We start from the raw sequence: 26,324 nt of genomic DNA, 5'->3' as shown, positions 1-26,324 counted from the left end.
TGTAATAATTCGGTGGTTCTGAGTCTGAAATGTGGTATATTAGAATATTATCATTACATTGTTTCGACTGGGGCACCACTTATTGTTTCTCTGCTGACAGTTTCCATCATAACCAGCAGGGTAAGTAAAGGTGAAATTCTGGCCCAAACATATGATATTTGTATAATAATAATGGGGGACATTAAAATGTTTTCTCATTGCTCCACAAAATACAAAACTGCCTGAAGCAGATCTTCAAATAACTGACTAGTGGGTATAAGAGCTGAAAACAATGCCAATGTACTTAACATCTGGCAACCAATGTGCCCCTTTGATTTCTGATAGTGTATGGGTAGACAAGTTTAAAAAGCCCAGAACACAAATTTTCACGGCCCTCCACCAGGCACCCACTTTAATGCCTTTTAGGGGCCAGACAGTGACGTTTCTCTTCTCTGAGGCCTTTTAGCATCCTTCTACCATATTTTAATGTTCGCTAAATTTTATTTAATATTAGTCTCTGCCACACAAACATCAATTAGATGGATTCAGCTTATGTGTGGGTGTTTTAGCTCTTTCTAATTGCTGAATTGATTTTTTTTCCTGGGGATGATATTTATTTCTATGGTAGGCTAGATTGTTAGTGTGAACTGTGGTTTTTGTGTTTTGATGTGTTTTGATGTTTGTCTAATACTCGTGTAGTGCATTGCCTAGAGACAGTTGCCTAGAGATTTGCAGGAGGCGACTGACAAACGAACATGACAACTAAATAACAAATAAAATGAGCAATTAAAAAACTCCATTCACATAGCTCTCACTGAAGAGATTAATGAGGTGAAGCCACCAAAAAATTATTTTTTCTCCATAGTGATTAGTTCTAAGACTGCTCTTTAACACTGTAGACAGAGCCACATATCATAGCTCCAATGTTAATGGAAAACACACATGTCAGTGATTCTATAGTTGTGATCCTTGCTTTGCAGGGAGCTAGACTAGATGATCCTTTGGGTCCCTTCCCACAATTCTGTGAAAACCTGCTTGAGCCAGAAGGTTGTTGGGCTACTACAACAGCTCAGACTGGAAGTCCTGGCTTATATTGAAGCAGAGTGCAAGTCCATTTTCCAATCTTGGAACTTTTCATCCACTCCACTGACACAATTCCTACCTTGTATTGGGGAACAGGGTCCTTGATGAAGATGACAGTGGCTTAGATCATGGATGGCAAAAGCTGCTTCCAGCCTCCCACCGGCCCTTCTCATGCCCCCAAGTTCCTGCAAAGGGCCTCCAAATTTCATCTTGCTCTTCCAGTGCAAAGAGGTTGGATGGTGATGTATGGATTCTTGCAGTGACTGTACCAACAGAGCTCACAGTACTAGCATGTTGACCACTTAGGAAACCCATTTTTTTAAAGGGAGGGCATATAGTTTCAGAAAGTTAAAAAGTTTAACTTATAAACGGGCACTGTGTATTGAAAGAAAATCTAACCATCAAGTTTCTACTTCTTGTGAAGAAAGCTGGTTTTTAAAAAATTGAGTGATGAATAGAAGCCAAAATTAGTATGTGGCTACTGATGCATAATTTGATATTAATAAAAATGAATGTTGTGCACAGAATTCTGTTGGAACACAAGTACAAAGCAGAGAAACAAAGTGCTAAATTAATGCAATTTTTAAATCTCTTTCTTCTTCTCACCTACCTATGTGTTTGTTGAGCTAAGTTGTACTTTAAACATTTCATCCTAGAACAGGAGTGGCTGACCCAGTGGGGCAGAGCCATAGCAACAGCCTCTCAGCAGCACAATTGCTGCCATTTACCAGAAGGCATGGGGCTACATCAGACTCAGGGTTGTACAGGTACATCAGTAAGAACTGCTGCTGGGGGTGGGGGCTATGCTGCAGCTCTGCCTCACACAGCGAGCCACTCCTGCCCTAGAATATTCTATTAAATTAACTGAATAACTCTTCTTTATGCTCATCACATGATACTGGTTTATCTTCTCAACATATTCTACTACAGCAGGTTAATATAAACTCCTTCATTATAAAGCCAACTTTGATACAAACCTATGCTGTTTTTCGCCCCAGAGAAAATCCAGCTTGTTCGGTATCTAGCTGATAAAAAAATACATCACCATAGATCAGACATTTAATTTGCTGTCCATGATTAATATAGAGCTGGAAACTTATTACAGGGAATATGCAAAAATAATTAACCAAGAACATATTTGACATCATTTATTTATTTTCTTACATTTATATCCCTCACAGAACCCAAGAAGGCACATGTGAGGTCTATAGGAGGCCTCCCATAATCTATGCTCACTGGAACTCTCAAGGAGGTCAATAGCAGTGTGACACAATGCTCACTTTGCACATTAACCTTCTAGGTTAAGAGTAACTTGCCTGAAAGAAACCAAAATTTGGGTGCCAGAACTACTATGAGCTCCTCAAAAAGTTTGTGTGAAAACTATTATGCATTAGGGCACCCAGTTTGACCTGCAGATATTGCTGGACTGCTCCTCCCATCATCCACTGGTCACAGTGGTTGGAATGGATGGGGACTGAAGGTCCAACAATATCTGGAGGACCATAGGCTCCCTTCCTTTCTTTGGGCCAAACTACACATTGTGTACTTTGATTTCCTGAGCTATTTTTCTTCTGCTCAGCAGTGCAGTGGGGAATTTGGATTGGGCTTTCAGTACAGGTCTCGAGTAACCCTTTCCCTTCCAGCTGATTTTCCAAATCAAGTCACCTCACATTGCTATGAGCAGTGGAGTGGAAAACATACATGACACTGCCAGGATGCAAAGAGGTCAAAACAGGCTGGTGGTTAAGTTCTGGAGTAGACAAATAAGGATCCAAGAGGTGGATGAAGTGGTCTGATAGGTCAGTAGTCAGGCCCCTTACCTCCATATTAACCTGTTCTGATGCAGCTTGAGGCTCATAGAGGAAGAATAAGCAATAAAAAGATGAAGCAGGTTAAGCTAGGTGCAGACAAAGGTCTCCAGTAGGCCCAGCTGGCTGCACTTTGGAAGTTTCTATCTGAGCCAAGAGCTGAGGTCATATGAGGATTTATGTAGGCTGGCAAGGTCAATACTGCAGTTGGCTCAAAATTTCTAAACTGTGGATGGGATGAAAGTATTATTGAGGGCTCATCCTCTAAATCTGAGGAAGTCAGGAGAGGTATGTCTCAGGCCAGGAGGGTCTAGGAAGAGGTGCTGAGGGTATTCTCTTCAAGTGAAGCAGCCTGTATTTTCTTCTCATTTGTGTGTTCCTCAAGGTAGTATGAGGGAGTCGTTTTCCTCTCAGAGTCTTAACAGTAGCTCAGGGGTGGGGGAAGATATTGGCACTTAGGAACTGTGGCTGGAAGAAAGGGTTAACCATCTCATACACCTACTATGGTCCCAATTCAAATCACCATCCCCCTTGCAGCTAGTTTTAGGAAAAGAAAACTATAAATTGGCAGATCTAATTGCATGTTTCCCACAAAATTATTGGCCCCAAGATTAGGGAGTTTTAGGTTCTCTGCTCTGAGGTGGCCTTGGGCAAAGCTTGCTCCACTAAACTGGAATTTAGCAGTGACCTATATATAGCTCTGGTAGATAAGGCTGGTAAAAATTTTGCATCTTCAGTGCGATAGTAATTATTAATAAAGAAAAAGAAATTAGAATGATGGAAACCTAAATTAAACTGGAGGTTTTTGTGTGGTTTTTTTGGTTACGTTCCTAAATTTCCCCCCAAAATGAACTCAGTTTATTACTTTTACTCTAATTAATTGTTATTCATTATTCAACATTATTCATTATTCATCATTATTTTACAATAACACAAAGGGCAGAATGATGTACAGCATCATTAAACATAAAATTTATTTATACAAGGACACCAAGAAAATATATAGCATATAAAGCTCAATAACAGTGCTAATACACAGCTGAAACCAAAACACACTACTAGAGACTGACCCTATTCTTCTCCGATACCCTCACCTGCTAAGGTCACTTGGAAAAATTATTGGTATGGCAGGCAGTACAAAGTGCAGTTGAAAAAGAACTTTTCTAATAACCCAAAATTTATTAGTGTGAGGAGATTCTTTTCAGGAGCATTGTATGGGGGAAAGGGGGCAGTCATATTTTTTTCATACAGTGCTCCTGGAAATAATGCTGTGTCTTCACATAATCATTCCCATTGTTTTCTTGGCCCATTTTGAAAGCACACAGTGGGAGTCATGCTACGTAGTCACTTGGGGTGGCTTTTACGCATAAAATAATGCTTTGAACTGAAGAAACAAACCCTACCGATTGCTTCTTCCCTCCCATCAAAAGTATGCGTCCTTCACTGGAACACCTGCTTCCTGCTCCTGCTTGCCAGATGAGCTCACCCCCCCCCCCAGCACAACCTCCAGAATTTGGCTGGGCCAAGAAAGCAAATGGAGAATGATACTCTAATTGTGGAAGTCTATGAAAAGAAACTCAATATTAATCTCCGCTCCCCATGTGAAGTATACATTTCTCTAGTGTGGCAAAACAATCACATTGTGGGAACACATGCAATGGTAACTTCCCAGGTGGTGTTCAAGCATATACTTAATTGTGTGTGAGAGAGAAAACACAATTTATAACAACGGCCCGCAAAATGCAGTAGCAATGACAACCACACAGGTCTCTCTCTTCAGTGGCATAATACTTTGCAATGTGTTACTTGAAGTTGGCAAAGGCATATCCTCTGGAGTGTTTTAAAAGGGGACTATTAGACCATTTGCTGGCGTCTGCGCATTGCCTCCAGTACTTGAGGCAGTATCAGTTGCTGGGGAATGCAAATTGGGAGAGTGTTGTTGTACTCATGTCCTGCTTGTGGGCTTCCCATAGGCATCTGGTTGGTCACAGTGAGAACACAATGCTAGACTCAATGGATCTTTGGTCTAACCCAGATGGGTTCTCCCTATGTTATAATGTGTATTGTACTGTGATGCAGACTACCATGCATATAGAAATATGGTGGAACTGAATGCAGTAACAGAGTGGTGGGGCAGCAGCCCTCATGTGACCTTCTGACAGCTGAGCTGCTTCTGCTATCTGGGAAGGAGAGGGGAGGACGCAGTTGGTGCAGTGATAATGCACCAGTATAACAGAAGGATTGACTCTGCCTTTGAATCTGCACCACTGACTTCCCCTCCCCCTCCTGATAAGCAATAGTGACTCAGCTGTTGGGAGGTCAGGTGAGTGCTGCCACCAGCATACGGCCCACTACTGATTAAATGCACATCTAAAGCCTTCCTTTCTTGCTCAGTATTGCTGGCAACAGGCTAGAAAAGATTAAGGGGAATATGTATTCCTATAAATCCTGCTCTCTCGGGATGATAAAGTAGGTATTTCTAAAACAAATCCAAAGCTGACATGAGCTTATATAGCCCCAATATTGTCACATTATTTTACACCACCTGAGAATCTGTCTGGAAACCTCACAGTTATCTGAAGCTGTTTTAATGGCCATTGAACACATACATGTCTCTCATTCCAAGCATCTTCTCCCCTCCCCTCCTTCCTTGATCTTTCCCCCTCTTTTCTGTACTTTCTGTTTCTCTCTCATGTTGCCCCTTTCAACTGCTTTATTCTTCCAGCCACACCTAGTTGTGCTGTGACAAATCATACTGCTTTCTGATGTCTTTCACTTCACAATTTGCTTTGTAGGTAAAGAACAAAGGAACAAAATGGTGAACTCAGCTGGGCTCTAGACATCATGCCCTGATCACTTCTTTCATTGCTCAATGTGCCCCGCAGGCTGCAAACTAAAACTGACCAAAGAGGTAGTGAACTTGCAGTTCACAGGTGCTGCGAACAAACTGTTCAACACACCGCTGAAAGATACCAGCAAGAAGATATGCAGCAGTCTCAGCAGTGAGCAACATCACTGGAAGAAGTCTAGAAAAAGGCAGCCATCTGAACAAACATCAGGTAGTAGTTTTCTTGGTCAGATTTACTAGTTATTTATTTAGAAAACCGGTTACCTTTTTCCATAAAGAGCACCAAGATGGCGTACACTAGATACAAAACCATTATAAGCAATACAAACACAAAAGAGTAATATTACGCAACCACAGAAGCAATGCTATACTCATGGACAGCAGTAAGCAGCACTGCCTGTGAAGTTTTGCAGGAAAAGGGCACACCCTGTGTGGTGTAGTGGTCAGTGTCTTGGACTAAGGACCTAAGAGGCCAGAGTTCAAATCCCCACTTGGCCATGAACCACAAAACCACTGTGTGGCTTTGGACAAGTCGCCAACTCTCAGCCTAATCTACCTCATGGGGTTGTGACTTCATTGGTGGATACGTGAGATATAAATGCAATGATAAAATAAATAACTATAAAGAATCAGAGGTGTTGATTAGATTTCCACGCTGGAAGTGTTTGAGCAGCATTGTACAAATAGGGATCATTTTCTGGACCATGTAAAAGAGCTCTGAAATGCACCTGACTGCTCTGAACATTATTGTATATGGGAATAAAAAATGGTAACTGGAGAAACCATCAGCGTAGCATCTACTCTCTTTAGTCACCCACATTTTGCATTCTCTCCGCTGATGGAGACAGTTGTCAAAAATTGCTGTGGCCTCCAAAACCTCCAGATTCTGGCAGAAGCGATCTCAACGTCCTAGGGGGAAATTAATTCTGCCGTTGTAAGCTGCAGCTGAGCACAGGGCACTTCTTGCCTTTTCCCCTTCACTTTCTGTAGCATCAACGTGATGTTGTCAGAGAAACAGCTGCAGGGAAACATTTCTACTGCAGTGGAGCACATCACTGGAAGTATTCTACCTCCCGTATGCAAATCACAGGAAATTTGAAGAGGAATGTGGACAAGAATGGGAGATCCTGACACCAACCATTTGCATGGTCTTGATTCTAGTTGCATGCAGCTTCCTTTGACAGGAGGAGATGTTTACACAGCTCAATTTAATTGTCAGCTTTTAAGCACTGAAGACCGTCCCCTCCCCCAATTCTCACTGAGAAGCTTGAAATATGCCATTCTGGTGACAAGGCAATCCTTTTTTCCTTACATGTTACTTCCTACCCTTCTTCTTTCATAAAAGGCTGGATCTAGACACATCAAAAAAGTGTTTCAGGAAAGCGCATTGTAAACCTCAAAGGCAAATCATGTTGGCAAAAGACAGGGCTCCACCTGGTGTCACAGTGTTATAACACACATAAAGCACTTTTTCTTTACCAATGTAGCTGAGTCCAAAGTCTCCACTATAGAGCTTTTAGGTTTCCTGAAAGTTTTAACATAACCCTCAACTCAAAACACATGTAATTTGCAAGAAGATACTCTCATGGCCTAAATCCCAGCCAAGACAAGGAATATTCCGGGGGGGGGGGGGGGGGAAGGATCAGTCCCTTAGCCAATTAAAATAAATCCATCCTGGCTACAATATAGACTGATCAGCTGAAGCAAAGTGTGGTCCTCTGCCTCAGTGGGAATTCCCAACTGACTTTTAGACAGGAAATGGAACTTGATATCTGAAACCTCACAAATCATGAGGAATATACCTAAATGGCTTGCTCTTGCAAAATCCCTCTTTTTTTTTTTGCTGGTCAAAGGAAGTCCCTTCTTTTTGTGTACAGTTCTCTAATAACACAGCAGAAAGATACTGTATTGCACATGACCATATTTAAAGCACCCACATGCAGAACCTCTTACAGTGCAACTGGCATGGAAGTTCTTGTTTCTTAACTGTCAGAATGACACTTAAGGAAGAATACATTTTGAGACTGTCAATGCAAAATGAGACATGTCCAATGCAAATATCCAGAGTTGCGGCCCAGGCTCTGAATTGCAGTTAATTAACAGAAGTACCTCTTCTGACACTGTTCCTTTCCTCTCTGTCCTAAAAAAATCAGGCTGCAGTGGTGTTGTAGGTTCGTATGTGTGTAATATTACACAGATGCCAAAATGCATGCTCATTTCAACAGGGTATTGTTTGTTTTTTGTCTGATACAGTACTACAAACATACCTGCCTGGATTAAAGTAACCCTGAAATTAAGACAGCATGCTTATATATAAGAACAATGTGTTTTGTTATTATCTCATGTGCCATATCTAAAGAGCAGTACTTAAGAGAACTTTCCCTAGGAGTATTATCAGCAAGGGAAGAATGTCACCCAGACTTTGTTGTTGTTTAGTCGTTTAGTCGTGTCCGACTCTTCGTGACCCCATGGACCAGAGCACGCCAGGCACTCCTGTCTTCCACTGCCTCCCGCAGTTTGGTCAGACTCATGAGTCACCCAGACTACACCTATTAATTTTATCTAGTGTCACTGGGTGGTACTCAGAGAAGACCCACTGAAATGAATGAACCTAACCTTTATAAGACCAAAATCATTACTGGAATTTTCCATCATTGGTCAAGTTTTGAAAAACCTCATGCAATCATACAGGAGCAATGCCTGAATATAAGTCTTGTAGATTTTCAGCAGAAATGTTTTCCAAAATCTCCGTTCATCCTCCTACAACAGCTGTGGTGCAATCACTCTGGGGAGAATTCATGCATCATTATGTCAGCTCATTTTTATATATCTTTAGTCACGTCTGATAACTCAGGATTGGAAATTACAGGCTGTTTTACAAAGAGAGGAAATTAACTGAATGGCCTTGATGTAGTCATTTGGGTTACTCATTCCAATAAATGTTATCTGTCTCTTAGCTCTGCTGAATTCTGAAGACAAACAGTATTAATAAATGTACAAAATGGAAAGAAAAAAACTTGATATGGAGTATATTATCTCTTTGAATTGGGACCGATGGCTATATTAATGTAGCAAACAAATCCTTGAGTTAACAAAAATGAAAGTGGGGAAAATCTACTGCTATCAGCAGTCAATTGTGGGTTTGCATTTGATGAAATTGCTTAAGGTAGATTTTTCAAACTCACTCACTCCTGCAATCAAGGAGTTTTGCAACAGCACAAGAATTTTACCATTCCTAGGTTGATTGGTAATTTTTAAAATTTATTAGTCACCTAATACCAGCAAGTCACTAGGTGACAAGCAACAGATGTAAAACATACAGAAGCTTAAAACAACCAAAAGACCAACTTTTTAGAAACTTTTAAATGTAAAATGGTATAAGCTTTCACAGGTGAAAACCTACTTGATCAGATGATGAGTTGGAACTTCAAACTGAACAAAGTTTGATAAACTCTGCTTACAGCTGACCGAGAGGAGCCATTCTAAGACTAAAGTTCTAGACTCAAGGAAAGTGTTCCTCCACCTACCAATCCATGCTTGAAACCAGTTGAAAACTCTTTAAAAAGAAATCAATTTAAGGTTATAATTAAAAGGCTGAGGCCCTGGGGAAATATGTTCTTCAGGAGATAGCCTCAGATGATTGCTTCTTGGTATGAGAACTCTTATATCAGTGAAAGCCAATAGTTCAGCTAGTGGTTACAACATTTCCAAGGACTGTTAACCATGGTATTCTTCACAGGCAAGACATGCTATATTTGATTCCAAGTACAGTGGTACCTCTGGTTAAAAACTTAATTCGTTCTGGAGGTCGTTCTTAACCTGAAACTGTTCTTAACCTGAAGCACCACTTTAGCTAATGGGGCCTCCTGCTGCTGCTGCGCCGCCAGAGCCCGATTTCTGTTCTCATCCTGAAGCAAAGTTCTTAACCCGAGGTACTATTTTTGGGTTAGCGGGGTCTGTAACCTGCAGCGTATGTAACCTGAGGCGTATGTAACCTGAGGTACCACTGTATGTAAATTTTGCGTCTGTTTTAGAACCACCTTCCTGGTCTTTTTTTGTTGTATGACTAAGATTTTGCCTTTCTTTTCCATAATGGTAAAATTTCAAAGTCCCATTTCCCAGTCTTCAAATCATATTTTAGAGATTGGGAACATGCTGCAGGCTCATTTGCATTGCCCTTCCTCCCCTCTTGCAAAACCTTCCCTTTTATCATTTGTGATAACTATAATTTGACATTAACATCTGAATCAGGTTAACTATGGTTAGGGACAATCAGGTTGTTGTTGAGACGTTTAGTTGTGTCTGATTCTTTGTGACCCCATGGGCAAGAGCACACCAGGCACTCCTGTCTTCCACTGCCTCTGCAGCTTGGTCAAACTCATGTTCATAGCTTCGGGAACACTGTCCAACCATCTAGTCCTCTGTCGTCCCCTTCTCCTTGTGCCCTCAATCTTTCCCAAGATCAGGGTTTTTCTAGGGAGTCTTCTCTTCTCATGAGGTGGCCAAAGTATTGGAGCCTCAGCTTCAGCTTCAAGCTTCAGCTGGAGCTGGGACAATCAGGAATTGCCTCCTAATCATGACTGAAGCCTTAGTTTGAAGCTGTTTAGTGAGCCATAGTTTTGAGGCAATCCTGGTTTGCTCCAATGCAACCCAAACACATTTACAAAATTATGGTCATTGCAAATTAAGAAAAAGGAGTGGGGGATTACAATGGAAGAGTGGAGGACGGAGTGTTCCAACTATGGCATGTTCCAATCACTACTCCCTAAACCTTCTGTGTGTTGGGGGCTGAATGTCGTAATAACCAGCCCTTTCTACTTGTATACATTCCCTGCCTGATTTAGAATCCTAATACTCCAAGGTTCTGAGTTTCGCCCATCACATGTGGAGATGGTGATGGTGTTGCAACGGATTGCGGGGAGCGCAGTGTTGCCCTTCCCTCATGCAATGGTATATTGCATTGGGGAGGGGAAGAGAACACCTGAAAAGGCTTTACGTCTTACCCATTACCTGGAGGCAGTAGAAATCAATGGAACAAAGCCTACTGTATGGATGGTTATAGAAGCAGCCCTGAGCACTGGCACATAAGTCTTCACTCATTGCAAATCTGGCTTTTGTCTGGAATGTACCCTGTAATTTTTGAAGAGCCTATGCTTTTTAATTGGCTCAGGTACTCCGGATTATGTACACATGGTAGAAAGTTAGTGTGCATCCATTTCAGATGCTACTGAGTATAACACAAATTAATGTGGCAATGTGTCTGCTATATATTCAATGTGTAAGTGGACACTACCTTCTCTATTTGAATGAGCCACATGCAATTTTGTCCTCCACCACTAAGGCTGCAATCCTAACCCCATGACCCTCCTGGGAACGAACTCCACTAAATTCAGCAAGAAGAAGAAGAAGAAGAAGAAGAAGAAGAAGAAGAGGAGGAGTTTGGATTTGATATCCCACCTTTCACTCCCTTTAAGGAGTCTCAAAGCAGCTAACATTCTCCTTTCCCTTCCTCCCCCGCAACAAACACTCTGTGAGGTGAGTGGGGCTGAGAGACTTCAAAGAAGTGTGACTGGCCCAAGGTCACCCAGCAGCTGCATGTGGAGGAGCGGAGACACAAACCCGGTTCCCCAGATTACGAGACTACCGCTCTTAACCACTACACCACACTGGCTCTCACTTTGAACTAGATATGGTTAGGATTGCATTGTAAATGTTACTGTTTCTCTCCCTTTAACATAATGCAAATGCGTCTTGAAAACAAAGCAGGGACAAGTTCTGAGCATCTGTCATAGTGATAGCAATCCTTCTAATTTGGGAACAGAATATCTTAATCATCAGTTTCATTTTCTAAATTGATCTTCCCTTTGAAATGCTAAGGAAGGAAGATATCCCAGAGTAAAGTAATACACCAAAGTTATTCCCCCCCATCCCACTTTCAAAATATTAGACGTTAACCCATTTCCTAGGTAACTAGCATCTATGGCGTCACACACCATCACACTTTGAACATACTCGGGCAAAATATATAATTTTGTCTCCATAAATTGACAGAATGTTGTATTTTTTACAATTACTCCAGAAATAGTTTTCTATGAGCATGGCTCAGTCAATATAAAAACAGCATATGAATAATTGATGCTCTTTTTTTAGTTGCTTTGATCTCTCACAGTAGACATTTCTAGGGGAAAACTTTGATGACGTAGAGAAGTTTTTGGCAAAGCGGGTAAGGGAGAAAGCAGGAGTCATCTCAGCAAACGCATGCTTTGAAGTCGACATTTGCAAAGATAATAGGTTTTATCCAAGGTCGTACAAGTGGAAGACAGCTCAACACAACTGATTTTTCCTTTCCTTTCCTCATTCTGCAGCCCCCTGTCCCCCACCAAGCTTTTCCAGAGGGCACCTACCAAATATTATTGGCAGTGTCTTATTGGGCTGAAGTGGGAGGGGAATAGCACTCAAAATTAGTAACCTTGAGAGAACAGTGCAAGATTCCTTGGCCTGTTTTCCAGCAATTCCACCATCCCTCTGCAGCCCTGTAAGACACAGCCCATAGTGTTCGGTAGAATAAGCTGTTCAGTGGGTATGGGGGGCAATAGAGGAGATGGAAAAGAGTTGTACAATGGATCCAGCTCAGTCTGAATACAGGGGTGAGGAGGACCCTTGCAGGAGATATATTGGTGGTCTTGTAAAGGCTGAAGCACTCCCAATCCACATGCCCTCCCTTCTACATTACAAGAGAATCACAGGGTTTGAAATGCCTTATTTCACCCTGTGTCCAATAACTTTAATAGTTGTCCCAGATATAATATACAGTATATAAAACTGCACAATGAAGATATAGTGGGAACAATATTAAATAACACCCCCCCCGGAATGTTTTTACTGCTACTGTTGGATGCTTCCTGCTTTTTATTTTTATTGCTGGTCATCTCCTCTGTTGTCTCTAAATTAATTTTTGTTTTATCGCTGTAAGAAAGGCTATTTTGGCCAAAAAAAGAAGCTTATTGATTTAACATAGGAGAGTTGGTGGTTGAGTACCATCAGAATATAAATGAAACTGGTGACCCACTAACTTGATGGTAGATTCTACATATTGAAAGAATCTCTGCATACACAGAAGCGTGGAAGTTTCCAAGTTAGAATAATAAAATACCAAAATGTCATGACAAGAACTTGTGAGCGTTCAAGATTTATCATCATCTTCTTCATCATCATCCATGTTATTTTAATTAATTACCCACCCTTCACCCTAAGGTCCCAGGGTGGGTTGTAACAATTTAAAATAAAGTTTAAAACAGGTTTAAAACCTACAGTTAAAAAATACAATCACAAAAAGGGTGAGTCCTGAAAGTGTACATGTCACATTTCAAAGGTGAGGGTATAGAGGTATGATAATGAAGTTGTCAGTTGCACCTCTGTGGGGAGGGACTTCCACAACTTAAGGGTTGCCTCAGATAATGCTCCCTCTCAGACATAGCTGTCAACTTTTAGATTTGAAAATAAGGGATCAGCAGCCTCACCTGTCCCGGGGACAGTCTATGGGATATCTAACAATCTGGGATAGCAGCAGGAAGCAGCGGGAAACGGCACTGGAATAAGGGAATTTCCCACAAAAAAAGGGAAGGTTGACAGCTTCTTCTCCTTCTTTGGAGGTCTTTAAGCAGAGGCTTGACAACCATATGTCAGGAGTGCTCTGATGGTGTTTCCTGCTTGGCAGGGGGTTGGACTCGATGGCCCTTGTGGTCTCTTCCAACTCTATGATTCTATGATTCTATGATTCTATGATTCTATTCTCTCAGACCTCTACCACCCCAGCTTCAAGAGGGCCCTTTCTGCCAAATGTAGTATCTGAAAGGGTCTGCAAGCAAGGAGGCAGCTTTTCATATATTGGGGGCATAAGTCGTTTAGGGCAATAAACCCTAATGTGAGTGCCTTGAAACCAATGCAGGTTTTTAGAACAGGGGTTATATTTGATCTAAATGGAACCCTGGTACAAATATCAAGTCATTTTTGTTCAAAAGAGACTGGGAAAAGGAACTCCTATCAACTTAAGGAATTTTGATGGCGGTTAAGCCTACAGATATAAGAAAAGTTAAGCTTCCTGAGATGCAGATTCTAGATCCGGAATGAATATCAAAGACAAAAACGCCTGTCTTCACTTATTTTAATTGGGGAACATCACAGCATTATTTTATACAAGCAGCTCTCACTTCTGCCCCTGAAGAGGGTGGGAAAAACAGCATTTCCCAACCTTGGATCTCCAGATGTTGTCCGAGTATGACTCTCATTACACCCCACCTGCAAGGCCAACTGTCCGGATGGTAGAATTAGCAGCAGAACAATATCTGAGGACTCAAGGTTGGGAAGGTCTGCTCTATAAAGCAGTCAGGTAGAATAGACAAGTTTATGAATTCAGTCTACGGCTGAGAGTTGTTGAGACACAGAATGTTAGGGTGTTCAGAGGAAGAAAAATGGAAAGCACTAATGCAATAGGTGGATAATGAAGCTTAATTATATTGGAATGGATGGAAGATTTGGCTTAATTATCTGTGGTTGATGCGAGACACCATGATCACTGAAAAGCCATTCAACTTCCCACCTTGATATGGGGAGAACTTAAGAGCATGACAATTCTCTTCTGTAGCTGCTTCCACTCTAGTTTTGGCAATATGGAGGTTTATCTATGTGAATACACATATACAGCTATATAATGGTAGCAAACGCCACTGTTCAATAATAACTGTTAGTGAAGTCCATTTCTTTGGATTGGGTTTACCCTGCAATATTTTAACATGAAAGTTATTTCCCTGACTCTTTCAAGGAAAGTAAGGGTTTATCCACACTTACCTTTTGCCCTGCTCTTTCGAGGCAGAAATCCCCGCTTTTAACATTTTGTGTCTGAGCTTTTGTTGTTGTTGCCCCAAGCTTTCCCCATGAAAACCCACTCTTTAAAGCTCAGTTGGAGCAAACATCCATCCATGGAAAATTGAAATTGGTGTTTGCTACGATTTGGCTTTAAAGAGCAGGTTTCTGCAGGGAAAATTGGGGCAACCCACCCCCACAAACACTTGGACATGCAGCGTTAAAGCGCAGACCTCTGCCTCGAAAGGGTGAGGCAAAAGTAAGTATGGATAAGCCCAAAGTCTGCAAAAAGTCTCTTCATTGCACTTGAACAATAGATCTGATTAAACTATTTAATCCAATGTCATTAGCATTTTATACCTGCCTAACCTGAGATGAATGGGTTAATACTGAAAACATTTTACTTTATAATTTGCTGTGCTTTTCTTTATATCTTTGTACCGCAGCAGCACAATTAGAACGGATGCTCAGTGCAGTTCAGGTTTATTTGTTTTAAGTCAGACAAAAACATACAATAAGGAGCAGCTAATACATATCGGAGAATCTATTCCTAATACTAAAATCCTGGTAAATATATATGCTCAGGGATAATCCAGATGACATTTAGCACATTAATCTTAACAGATTTTGCATGCTTTTTTAGACCCAAGGCAAAAGTAGTCATTACCCATAGGGCCCCCATTATTACTAACAAGCAAATCATGTACATTTTGAGATAGACCAAAAATAATATTCTTGCCCCAATAAAGGAAGAAACTTTCCCCAAGAAACATCTGCCCTAATAGGCAATAAAACAAATAACGTCTCAAATAGTCAGCTGTTTCAGAACTACATATACAAATCTTACAGATACATCATAAAGTACCTGTTGACATCTTCCCTTGAGAACTGCAGAACACATTAAATTTAATTCAGAAAGGGCAAGGCTACAAAACATATGCAGACTTGGAATTAACCCCTTCTGAATACAATTAGAAACTCCTGAGCAAACATGACTAGTGGTTGTGCCTGTATTGAGTAATTGCTAGTGATGTCAGAAAGTACTCTAATGCATGCTGGTACTTAAATTTCGCAAGCCAAGGGGAAATCCTGGGACTTGCTCTCCAGGGACTGGTCTTTTCTGAATGTAAGTATCTCTTAATCATGTTTTGATTATGACTGTGCAAGAACTGGAAAAATAATCTGTTGAAAACTCATAGTAGGACTATCTGCCTAACCCTTTCCAGCCATGTTGTACTAAACCAACTGCTCTGAGAAACAATTTTCTGCAAGTATACCATCACCACTAAACAATATTTTTAATCTAATAATTAAGCAAGTGTCTGTATGTCAATTATAATGTATGTATAAAACAACTTTTTTTAAAAAAAACTTATTTGCAAAACCAAGATTGAATTCATATTGATAAACTCCTGCAAAGGTTAAAAGTGAAGCATTCATTTGGACCAGCAACATGGCAGCTGTTTTGAACCACTATTCAATAAGTTAGAATTTCAAAGAGTGTGAAGTACCCAGAAAACCTAGCAGAAGCTATAATAAAAGAAACCTGTTGCTTTATGTGATTCAGATTTTAAGATTCACTTAAAACTGGAACATCTGTCTTCATTTTCTGAAGCTTACAAACTTTATGAAATCAACAAATAAATACATCTGCAAAACACAAGAACCAAAATAGTCCTGTATTTTCACTAAGAAGAAGTAAAATTATGAGACAAAAATGATCAGTGTTTAGCTTACCTGAGCCTATTGTTTAAAACAGCAACACAGCACTAATTCTGCTCTTTGGAGCTGGACCATTTGCACATAAACATTTATACGCAAGGAACTCCAAAGTAACCTTTGACTTTAGTGATCATTCTCTCTCTTGTGCTCAGAGCAGAGCAATCTAATACACCTTATCATGTGGTGTGTTGCTATAGCAACAGTGAATCCAGCTGCTGCAATACAAAAGACTGACAAAAACTTGTTTTCTCCCCTTCCGCCCACCTAGTTAGAGTCAGGGTGCTTTCCTTATGGTTGCATAGCTTATCTGATCTCCATTTACTTCTAGTACCGACTGATCTGAATTAATGTAGGCAGCAAAATGTAAAAAAAGTAAAATGGGCATTCAAGTGCTTTTAGTCAATACAGTTAAATGACATCTTATCATATAAAATTGCCACTCATTGCTTAAAATCACTTAGTTATAAGGAATCCAAAGATTATAAAGGGAAACAAACTGTACCCTAAGGCATAATTCTCTGTATGTTCACTCTTGTCCCAGAATAAGCTACAAAACAGCCCTCTAGATGATGATCACGTCAAACAGTACAGTGGTAGATCAAATATAAATAACCATAGTAGCCAAGATGGCTACTCTATATTGTAACTACCAGAAGTTATAATACAAGATTCTTTAAAAAACAAACAAACACATTTTGAGATATATATTTTTTGTATAGTCAAATAAAATGGTTTTTATGTTGTATAGCCAACAGAAAAACCAAGAGTGAAAAACAATTACAGAGCTCATGTCACATTATTTGAAAAGGATTGAGGTATGGGTGACCAGAAATAATCCAATTATGATCTGCCTGTGGTAAAGTAATACAAGATTCTTCCATAGCAACCTTAGCCCCTTCATTGTCCTCCATTTGCCCCAGCTGCTTGGAAGTGGTAGTCCAAAACATCTGGAGGGCAATGGTTGTTCTACCCCCTCAGGGGTCGCCAACATTTTTGGGCCTGTGGGCACATTTGCAAACAGATGAAAACCACACATATACTTCAAACAAGCACACAACACAACCTATTATAGTAACTACAAGAGGATGCTTCTTTCAAAGTCTAATTTCAGTGAGGCAAGGGGACACTGTGGGCACCAAGGAAGGCCTCTGCAGGGTCTTGTGCACCCAGGGGGGGGCACATTGGCAGCCTCCTGTTTTATGGAGAATCCATAGCGTAACATATAATTGGGCATGAGCCCCCCATGCTAAGAAAATAGATAGGTGGCACAAATTCAATGTTAAAAAATAGAATTAATTGACAGTGATTATTGTCAGGGCTGAATTTCTGAAATATTATTCAGTTTTCAGACTGCTCATCTTCCAGATTTGGTTCTTGTACTGAAGACACAAAAATGATGAGTCTAGGGGAGAAAATAAGGAGACCTCCCCTTGTGTGAGCCACTGGACTTGCTGAATTAGCATGTGTGGCAAGGGATACCTGCAAAACACTTTGCAATCAGTGCTCATAGTCTGCAACAGATGGCTCACCAATTTTAACAGCGCAGTTATAATTTCTTGGACAAAATAATCACTTTCTGATCCAAACAACTCAAATATTTACTTAACATGTCCATATCTAACAACAATACACAATTGCAAGATGTATACAACTAATAGAATAAAGAACCTCCCAAAATAACAAAGTTTCCTCAGACCAAGAAAACTTTGTACTGCAATCCATGTCTATCGTACAGAGTTCAGTATGGCTTACTCCCAAGTAAGTGGGTATTAGACTGCAGCCTACATGAATTCTGGCTCTCTTGTGAAAAGCCTATTCACAAATCCTTTGATTAAGACTGCCAGTGGACTTATACACACAAGTTGCAAGCAAAGTACATTTCCCAAGGAAGTCACATGATTAATTTTATTGCCTTTCATGTCTACATTTAATGAGGTCAAGAAAACAGAAAATGCAAATATAAAAATATTTTTAAAGCCTAGGAGAATATGAAAAGAAGGTCACCTGTGTCAACAGCAAAAAAAAAAGCGTGCAGATATTTTGCATAGCAGTATTTCTTGTTGTTTTGCAAAACAAAGCATGGGGGTGCAGAATCAGACTTGTGTTTTGCAAATACTCAGTACAACACAAAACTTCCATATTCTGCAAATTAGGGTGCAGGGTGGCTATTCAAGGTAGAAGCAAAGCTCCAAATGTAGCACCTGCTAACTCTCTCCAGATGGTCTGATAAGGAAAAGATGAATAGAGCTACTGCTTGAATAATTTATGCCTGTTCTGGTATGCAAGGAGTAAAAACTGACTTAGGTGTCTTTCATGGGTAGTTTGGCAGGCCTTTCCCTTATCAAGACTGTATTTTAGTAAACCAAAATAGTAAGTATGTTGATCTAAATAATTCAACCTAATTCAATTCAGCCATATTCAAGATGAAAATAATTCCCCCATCTTAAGGTAGAAGCATTCCTTGTTTGTTTTTTAAAAAGAAAGCATGTCATTAACATATCCTTAAAACAGTGAAGTTAAACTATATACAGTAACAATCTTAGAAAGGGTATTTGTTTCTTATGCAACGTTATTTGATGATTTTGTGATGCAAAACACAGCAAGATTAAGAAAACAGAGTTTTGTCTGCTGGCTGTCAGAATGTGACTCAATGGGCGTTTTATTCCTAATGATTAATTCTTAGCAACTTTGGAGCATGCATATCCTTTCACCAATAGATGTTGATCCAACAAAAGCTAGCAGCTTTTCTGGATCTAGAACCAACAAGCAAAATGTATCAAAGTTAGCATTGCACTGTGCAAAGCACAGTACATTCCTGGTCATAAAATGATGAACTGGCTTTGCAGTTAGCAATCTCTAATTAGAATGGAAATTTTGCTGCGGTGAGGTTATGCAAGAATACCTTGTAAGGCCACAGGGCAGCTGGAATCCCAAAGTGATTAAAATAGGGTGATCATTCCCTTATTTACATAACAAAGGGAAAATAAAAAGATGCTTTTCTAGGCTGCATTAACAGAAGTATAGGGTCCAGATCAAAGGATGTAATGGTACTGCTCTATTCTGTCTTTGTCAGACCACACCTGGAGTACTGAGTCCAGTTCTGAGTGTCACAGTTTAAGAAGAACGTTGACAGGCCAGAATGTATGCAGAGGAGGGTGACCAAGATGATCTAGAGTCTGGAAACTAAGCTTTATGAGGAATGGTTCAGGGAGTGGGGTATGTTTCTGCAGAAAATGGAGGGCTCTGAGGCAGATGAGTAACCTGTAAGGGATAAGGTTTAGTGGTGACATGACCTAAATAAAGATTTTATACTTTTATGAAGACTATAAATGTGTGTGTTTGCCAAAATCTCACCCTTTTTTTTATTTGCCAGAAAATATAATCAATACATCAATAAAAAACCTTATTGATAAATATTTACATATTTATGTATTTAAATATAGCTTATTATTATTAGTGCCTAGGGTAATAAATCTGTCAACCGTATTTCCCAGATAAAAAGTCACATAAGAGAAATGTAAAGCCTGCTATTAATCTTTTCCTGTGTAGCTTAAAATACATTAGAAACATATTTCATAGTCCCAAATGCAAATGTGACAACAACTGCATTGGATATGCTTCCCGTATACAATAATTATCCATTCCTTATTGGCATACTGCAGTGCTTATGGTGCCAAGTTAGATTAATCTGATTTCTGAAGACGTTCAATATTTTCCATTAGTTTTATTATGCTTTATATCAAAAAGGGCTTCAGTACACACACACACACACACACACACACACACACACACACACACACACTGTAGCATGAAATGACCTCTAATCCTGAAATAAAATATTGGAATGTAACCAACATTTTAGCAAGCATTTTAACATAAATCTGAAGGGCCTGCCTCGTTCTATTATTAACACCACTCGACAGAATTGGTAATGCAGAGTGTAGGTGGCCAAAGAGGACTCTGAATGTCCAGTTTAAGTACCAAGCACCACTTGAGCCTCCCACCTAGGGTCCCCTGTTGGGCAATAGCTTGACCCGATGTGTGATGATTCACACTATGTGATGAGTGATTCTGGTTATAAAGTGAGCTCTGCACTTCTTTTTTAAATGGAACTAGCAAAAGCAACTGGATTTTCTAAGGCAAAGCCCAATAGCACTACAGTGGTACCTCAGGTTAAGTACTTAATTCGTTCCGGAGGTCCATTCTTAACCTGAAACTGTTCTTAACCTGAAACACCACTTTAGCTAATGGGGCCTCCTGCTGCTACTGTACCGCCAGAGAACGCTTTCTGTTCTCATCCTGAAGCAAAATTCTTAACCTGAAGCACTATTTCTGGGTTAGCGGAGTCTGTAACCTGAAGCGCATGTAACCTGAATCGTATGTAACCCAAGGTAACACTGTAATTTTAAAATGATATGTGATTAATTACTATTTCCTTGTTATGCTGCTTTCTCAGTGTTTTCCTTTTCTTTCCTTTTCTTTTTTTCTTTTCAGCACAGATACCCCCACATAGGTGCCTTTCCAGATATTTTATACTCCTGGGTAGAATATATTCCTCTGTGCAGCCTTTCCATTAAGGTAATAAACTCGAAACAGGCAGAAAAAGTTTATATTAAGAAAATATAAGTCATTAATTAGCTGTCCAAAAATCCCCTGCTTTATAAAACTGGAATTATTGAAATGCAGCGGATCCTCTCCTCATAAATATCTTTTGGTAATATGCATTTTAAATCATTCAATAAAAGTAAAATCTATTTTTGTACAATGCCAAAAGGAGAGACATAATGAAATATATGAGCCACTACTGGTCAATGATTAAAATGTGCTCTCATTACTGTGCCCTTCTGCTATTAGCATGAGAAATGAGAATAAGATGGTGATTGGGGCATCATGGTGAATATAATAATCTTGCAAAAAGATTTGTGAGAAGTCGAACGATGGAGACTATGGATAATTATAGGGGGTGCAATCCTGCTAAAGCTAAGAATGCTTATATCCTGCCCATTTCAATGGCAAGGTTAATCACATATTTGACAATGCCTTCCATTCAGTAGGGCTTATATTTGCTTAACTTCGGTTGGCTTGTGCCCAGTATAGAGGGAAGTAAAATACCCCACAACTCTTTTGGGGGTTTCCATTTCTCTCTGTCCCTCTCTTTCTCTCTCCCTCTCCCTCTCTCTCTCTCTCTCTCTCACACACACACACACATCTTCTTCTTCTTTGGCGATCACTCGTAGCTGAGTAAGATTGTCTTCCGTAAACATGGTTTTAACAATGAGTCTGTAAGTGACTGTGGAGGCCAATTCTGGATCCACACGTCCTTCCACAGTGGGGACATTGGTTTCCGGGTGGGAGTTGGTCACGGTGTGGATTTGCCAAGCGTGCCTTCCTCCTAGCCCGTTTCTCCCTTGCGTCCTGAGTTTGAGTGTCTTCAAAGCTCATGACACCTTTGGTAAAGGCTGTTCTCCAACTGGAGCACTCGCAGGCCAGTGTTTCCCAGTTGTCAGTGTATATACTACATTTTTAAAGATTTGCCTTGAGACAGTCTTTAAACCTCTTTTGTTGACCACAAGCATTACGCTTTCCATTTTTAAGTTCGGAATAGAGTAGTTGCTTTGGAAGACGACCATCAGGCATCAGCACAACACGACCAGTCCAACGAAATTGATGTTGAAGAATCATTGCTTCAACATTGGTGATCTTTGCTTCTTCCAGTACACTGATATTAGTTCGCCTATCTTCCCAAGTCATGTGTCAAATTTTTCGGAGGCACCGCTGATGGAATTTTTCAAGGAGTTGGAGATGGCACACACACACACACTGCTCCCACCACATGTTGAAGTTTTTCATTGAAATGAAAAAAAACTATTTCATTGAATTTTCATTTCATTTCATTATTTCATTGAAAATGAAGGTATTTTCTGTAAAGAAGTGCTTCCTCAAAGCATTTCAAAACATTTTCACCTTACAGTCACATTTCCCTGTATAAATTGGGCACATTTACTCAAACTCACATGCAATTTAATACAAAGAGGTCCATTCCAATTCTTAATCACTGGCAAAAATGCAACTCTTAATATAGAAGTATTAATAATTACACAAGTCTTACTTCTCTGATAGTTAAAGTACAACTATCTGAAAATAGAAGCCTACAAAATTGATCGGTTTGTTTTGTTTTTTTAAACAGTTCTCTTGAAAGGCACTCCAAAGTTTAATTACCCATATTTCTAGGAGGGCTGTCTCTGGCACTGAGCTACCCATTTATAAGGCAAATTCAATATTATATTCATCCAATTTTAGCTTCCAAGTAAATGCATCATGCAATGCCTCTATATTTCTGTAAGATGGATGAACTCACAATTACCAGATATATTCACAATGTGTGATTATTACAGCTGGTAAACAATAATGTTAATAATTATTATGATGATTATTATTTTGTATCACACAAACATGATCCTAGAAATCTTTATACCCTTCAAAGCACTTTCAATCAATGGGTTTCTTTTCATTTCATTTTTGCCTTTTCCACCCCAAGGAACTTAAGGGTAAAATAATAAAGCCATACAGTTGTGAAACAGACAATTAAAGCAGCTTAATTATAACTAGAAAGGGACACAAAAAGAGTTTGGGACACTAATGAAGCATTTCTGTAAGATATGACAGAATCCTGGCACCCCTACTCATTTTGCTTTTCTTTCCTCTGCAGTGGTCATTAGGAAATCTGTTCCGTTTCTGAAACTATGCAGATCAGAAAGCATCACAGCGCCAAACAACCATGACTAACTGGAGTATGACAGATCATTCAACTGTGGTGAAAAGATGCTTAATGAAACAGATCAAGGACCTTGCCTCTAAAGATGAAGGCTCCACAGGAAGGTAGGAATGCCCTAAATATGCATCAGATAAAGGAATATTTTACATAAGAGTTAGTGGCAAAGAGGCAACACATTCAAATACATTTAAGTCTACAGCAGTGCCAGGAATAATATCTTGCAGGCACTACACCTTCTTATAAATCTGATTATATAGCTTCAATCATGGCATTTTTCTACATCAGCTATATTTGGTCCATAATAATTGGTTTAAAATACTTCTGCATTTTGCAAAGTCCACAGACTGGTGAAATTCAACGTGCTGGTTTGGATCTACGAGGCCTGAACAGGTCAGGCTACCATAGCTTGTCCCCTGTAGTTTAATAAGGCAAACTATGTAAAAACGAGTTTTGAAAATCAGGTGGAATGTTGCAGAACTTTAGCATTCATTTCTGCTTTAATGGCTTTCAGAAAAGGTCTCTTTGAGCCCCATTAAATCGTGGGACGTTTGTGCCATATTTTCCCTGTTGGTTCTATGGATCATGTGATGAAACCTGGGGTGGTATGCCGGCATACAGTTCTTTCCCCACTGTTTTCATGGGTAAATCACGTGGGAACAGAAGCGTGCATGTTCATAAAGGGTAGTGACATGCTCAACTGGGCCAGCTGTTGTATCACATCACGCCCACTGGCATGGATGAAATTCAGTGCAACATGGCAGTATATCAGTAAAAAAGACAGAGTTCCGGAACACAGCATGTTACACAGTGTAAAAGGAACATTAGAAACCAGGCCAGAAGTGCTAGCATTATCACCAGAAAAACTAACACAATAAACCTCATGCCGGAAGGCACCCTGCGAAAAGCTTCCTGAGCTGACATGCCATCCTAGAGAGACATCCTCAGTGGCTGCATTAAAAAAAGGTAGAAGGTAAAGGACCCCTGGACATCTAAGTCCAGTTAAAGGAGACTATGGGGTGCAGTGCTCATCTTGCTTTAAGCAAAGGGAGACAGCTTTCTGGGTCATGTGGCCAGCAAGGTTAAACTGCTTGGGGCACAATGGAACACCACGACGGAAGCCAGAGTGCATGGAAACACCATATACCTTCCCACTGCAGTGGTACCTATTTATCTACTTGCACTGGTGTGCTTTCGAACTACTAGAGAAGGGGAATAATTCTCAGCATCACACTTGTCTGTCAACCTCTAAAACAGAGTAGTACCGGTAACTGAGGCTCAATATGTTGTATGGACAACTCTTCACTCTGCTTTTATGAGTGTGTGTGCTTCTTATCAGTATTACTGGATGTATCAGTGGCAGGTTTCCCATTATTAAAGATTATGGCCAGTGCAAAATTAATAATATGTATTTTTGATGAATGTAGCCACAACTGGCAATGTAAACCAGCCCTGTGGTGAAGGGCAGGACCAACCAACCACTGGGCTGTATAAATCAACCCACACAACTGAGCCACAGCATGCCACAGATTGCAGTAGGGAGAACCTTAACAGCAAATTATTCCAGTACCACATACTCAAGAGGAAATCAAGAACAAGCAATAGCCATTGGATCAATACTCACCGAACTTAGGAAAAATTCCTTCCTAATCACAAATATGAAGAGTGATATTGAGCTCTGGATATTTAGATTGGCGCATATAAAAATTAAACATACCTACATCAAATATGTACTTACCACTGTAATGATACCAAAGGTGCATATGCCATATTTGTATGAACCTCTTTCCTGGTTCAGAAAAGGAGAAGCATTGTCTTGAAGCTGAGTGGGGAGGAAGAGGGTAATGGGCTGTGTTTGGGAACCTGCAAGCCTTCACAAGAGACCTAATTGACCATCCTCTCCCCCCACACTCCAGGAAATGCACAAGGGGGACAAGACAGATTCTTGCAGATTCAGAGGATTAGCTAGGCCTTTGTGACATCATCAGCCCTCTCCATTCAAGCTTTTTTTCACGCCTAGCAACCACAGAGCATCAGTAATAGTCATGGTGATTGGTGTAATGGCTGCTTTGTGTTTTATCCAGGGTTGAACTCAATATACTGTACGTGTGTTTCATATGATGGTGGTAGGATATTTTCCCACCACCACCTTGTTCCCTGCCATTGTTTTCTACTTCTGCTACTGTCTTGAAGCCACTGGCTAATGAAATGTCTGGCTTTTTACTGAAAAGAATTTCTGGAAGTTTCCATGAAGAAAGTATCTCTTTTACTTCAACCTCAGTTTTGTCCTCCGGTTATTTTTAAATTTCTTGTCATCTTCATTTCTGAGCTTTCCAGTTAATTTAGCCATTTCAGCGTAGTCCATTAACTTGGTTTGCCAATCATCTTTAGTCAAGACTGCTTTCTCTTTCCACCTTTGAGCTAACAGTATCCAGGCGCCCGTTGTAGCATACATAAACAATTTTTTCTGGTGTGCTAGAACTTTAAAGCTACAACCTTTTAAAACTATAAATGGCTTGGAATTCAAATACATACATGGTTACAATCTTGCTAATCCAAAGCAGTCTGTTTCTATAACTCAGTTGCACTGTGTGTAACTTTTAGCTACTTGATTTTACATTCGGGCAGACCAATCCAAACTACGGGACATCGGTATAATTTATATCAGGAAGAATTATTCTAGTGTAACTTGCCCCTATTCCATATTCTGTTTAAGAGTCATGCAACTGCTGACTGAGCTGGCTGGAGCCTGGCAGAGGGAAAACAAGCCTTTAAAATGGGGTTTGATTTACAGCATCCTTTGTGCCAGTCTAAATTCTGATGGGTTGCTGGGTCATGTGACCAGATAGAACAGAGTTTGGAATAGAGGTGAATCTCCCACTGCCCCATCCTACCCCTGCTACACCCTTTTTTCAGGGTGGCTTCAACTGAGCTAGGATGGAGAAATTAGACCAGCGTTTCTCTGACTGAATCAGGATGTGGGGCACTCTACCCTCTGTAGCACTCACTGAGTCCAGGCTCAGCCAGAGACCCGCCTATTCCAAACCCCACTCATCCTGGTGGAACTTGGGTTTGGGTTGCTCCCAAATCATTTCAGATTGGCATGAAGATGTAAATGCAATGAGAATCACTCTGTCAGTGTCAAATGACTGCATAATTTAGATAAACACCATCTTATGGCGCATACCTATAGGAGGCACATAGGTTGTAGACTTTACACCGTATAGAACATGACAGAAGGAAACCAGAA

General features: G+C 40.2%; 1 protein-coding gene and 1 long non-coding RNA gene across 51 annotated transcripts in view; one reads left to right on the top strand and one right to left on the bottom strand.

Annotated features, from left to right (window-relative positions):
* DTNA (dystrobrevin alpha) overlaps positions 1 to 26,324 on the bottom strand; it is a 179,431-nt gene that overhangs the window by 88,448 nt on the left and 64,659 nt on the right. Inside the window, exon 1 of one of the 50 annotated variants that reach the window (XM_083622932.1) lies at positions 24,813 to 25,007. The exons of the other annotated variants lie outside the window; for them this stretch is intronic. The gene's annotated coding sequence lies outside the window, so the exon portion shown is untranslated. Of the gene's footprint in view, positions 1 to 24,812; positions 25,008 to 26,324 lie in introns of those variants that run through there. 50 annotated transcript variants of the gene reach the window in all.
* Positions 19,486 to 26,324, top strand: part of LOC310766682 — a 67,581-nt gene continuing 60,742 nt past the window's right edge. Inside the window, exons 1-3 of the long non-coding RNA XR_014550354.1 lie at positions 19,486 to 19,518; positions 20,802 to 20,880; positions 23,012 to 23,181. This is a non-coding gene — a long non-coding RNA (uncharacterized lncRNA). The remainder of the gene's footprint in view (positions 19,519 to 20,801; positions 20,881 to 23,011; positions 23,182 to 26,324) is intronic.

Source organism: Podarcis filfolensis, assembly GCF_964270895.1.
Source record: "Podarcis filfolensis genome assembly, chromosome: 7".
Lineage (NCBI taxonomy): Eukaryota > Metazoa > Chordata > Lepidosauria > Squamata > Lacertidae > Podarcis > Podarcis filfolensis.
The sequence above is the reverse complement of the archived record's forward strand: the minus strand, read 5'-3'. Positions and strand labels throughout refer to the sequence as shown.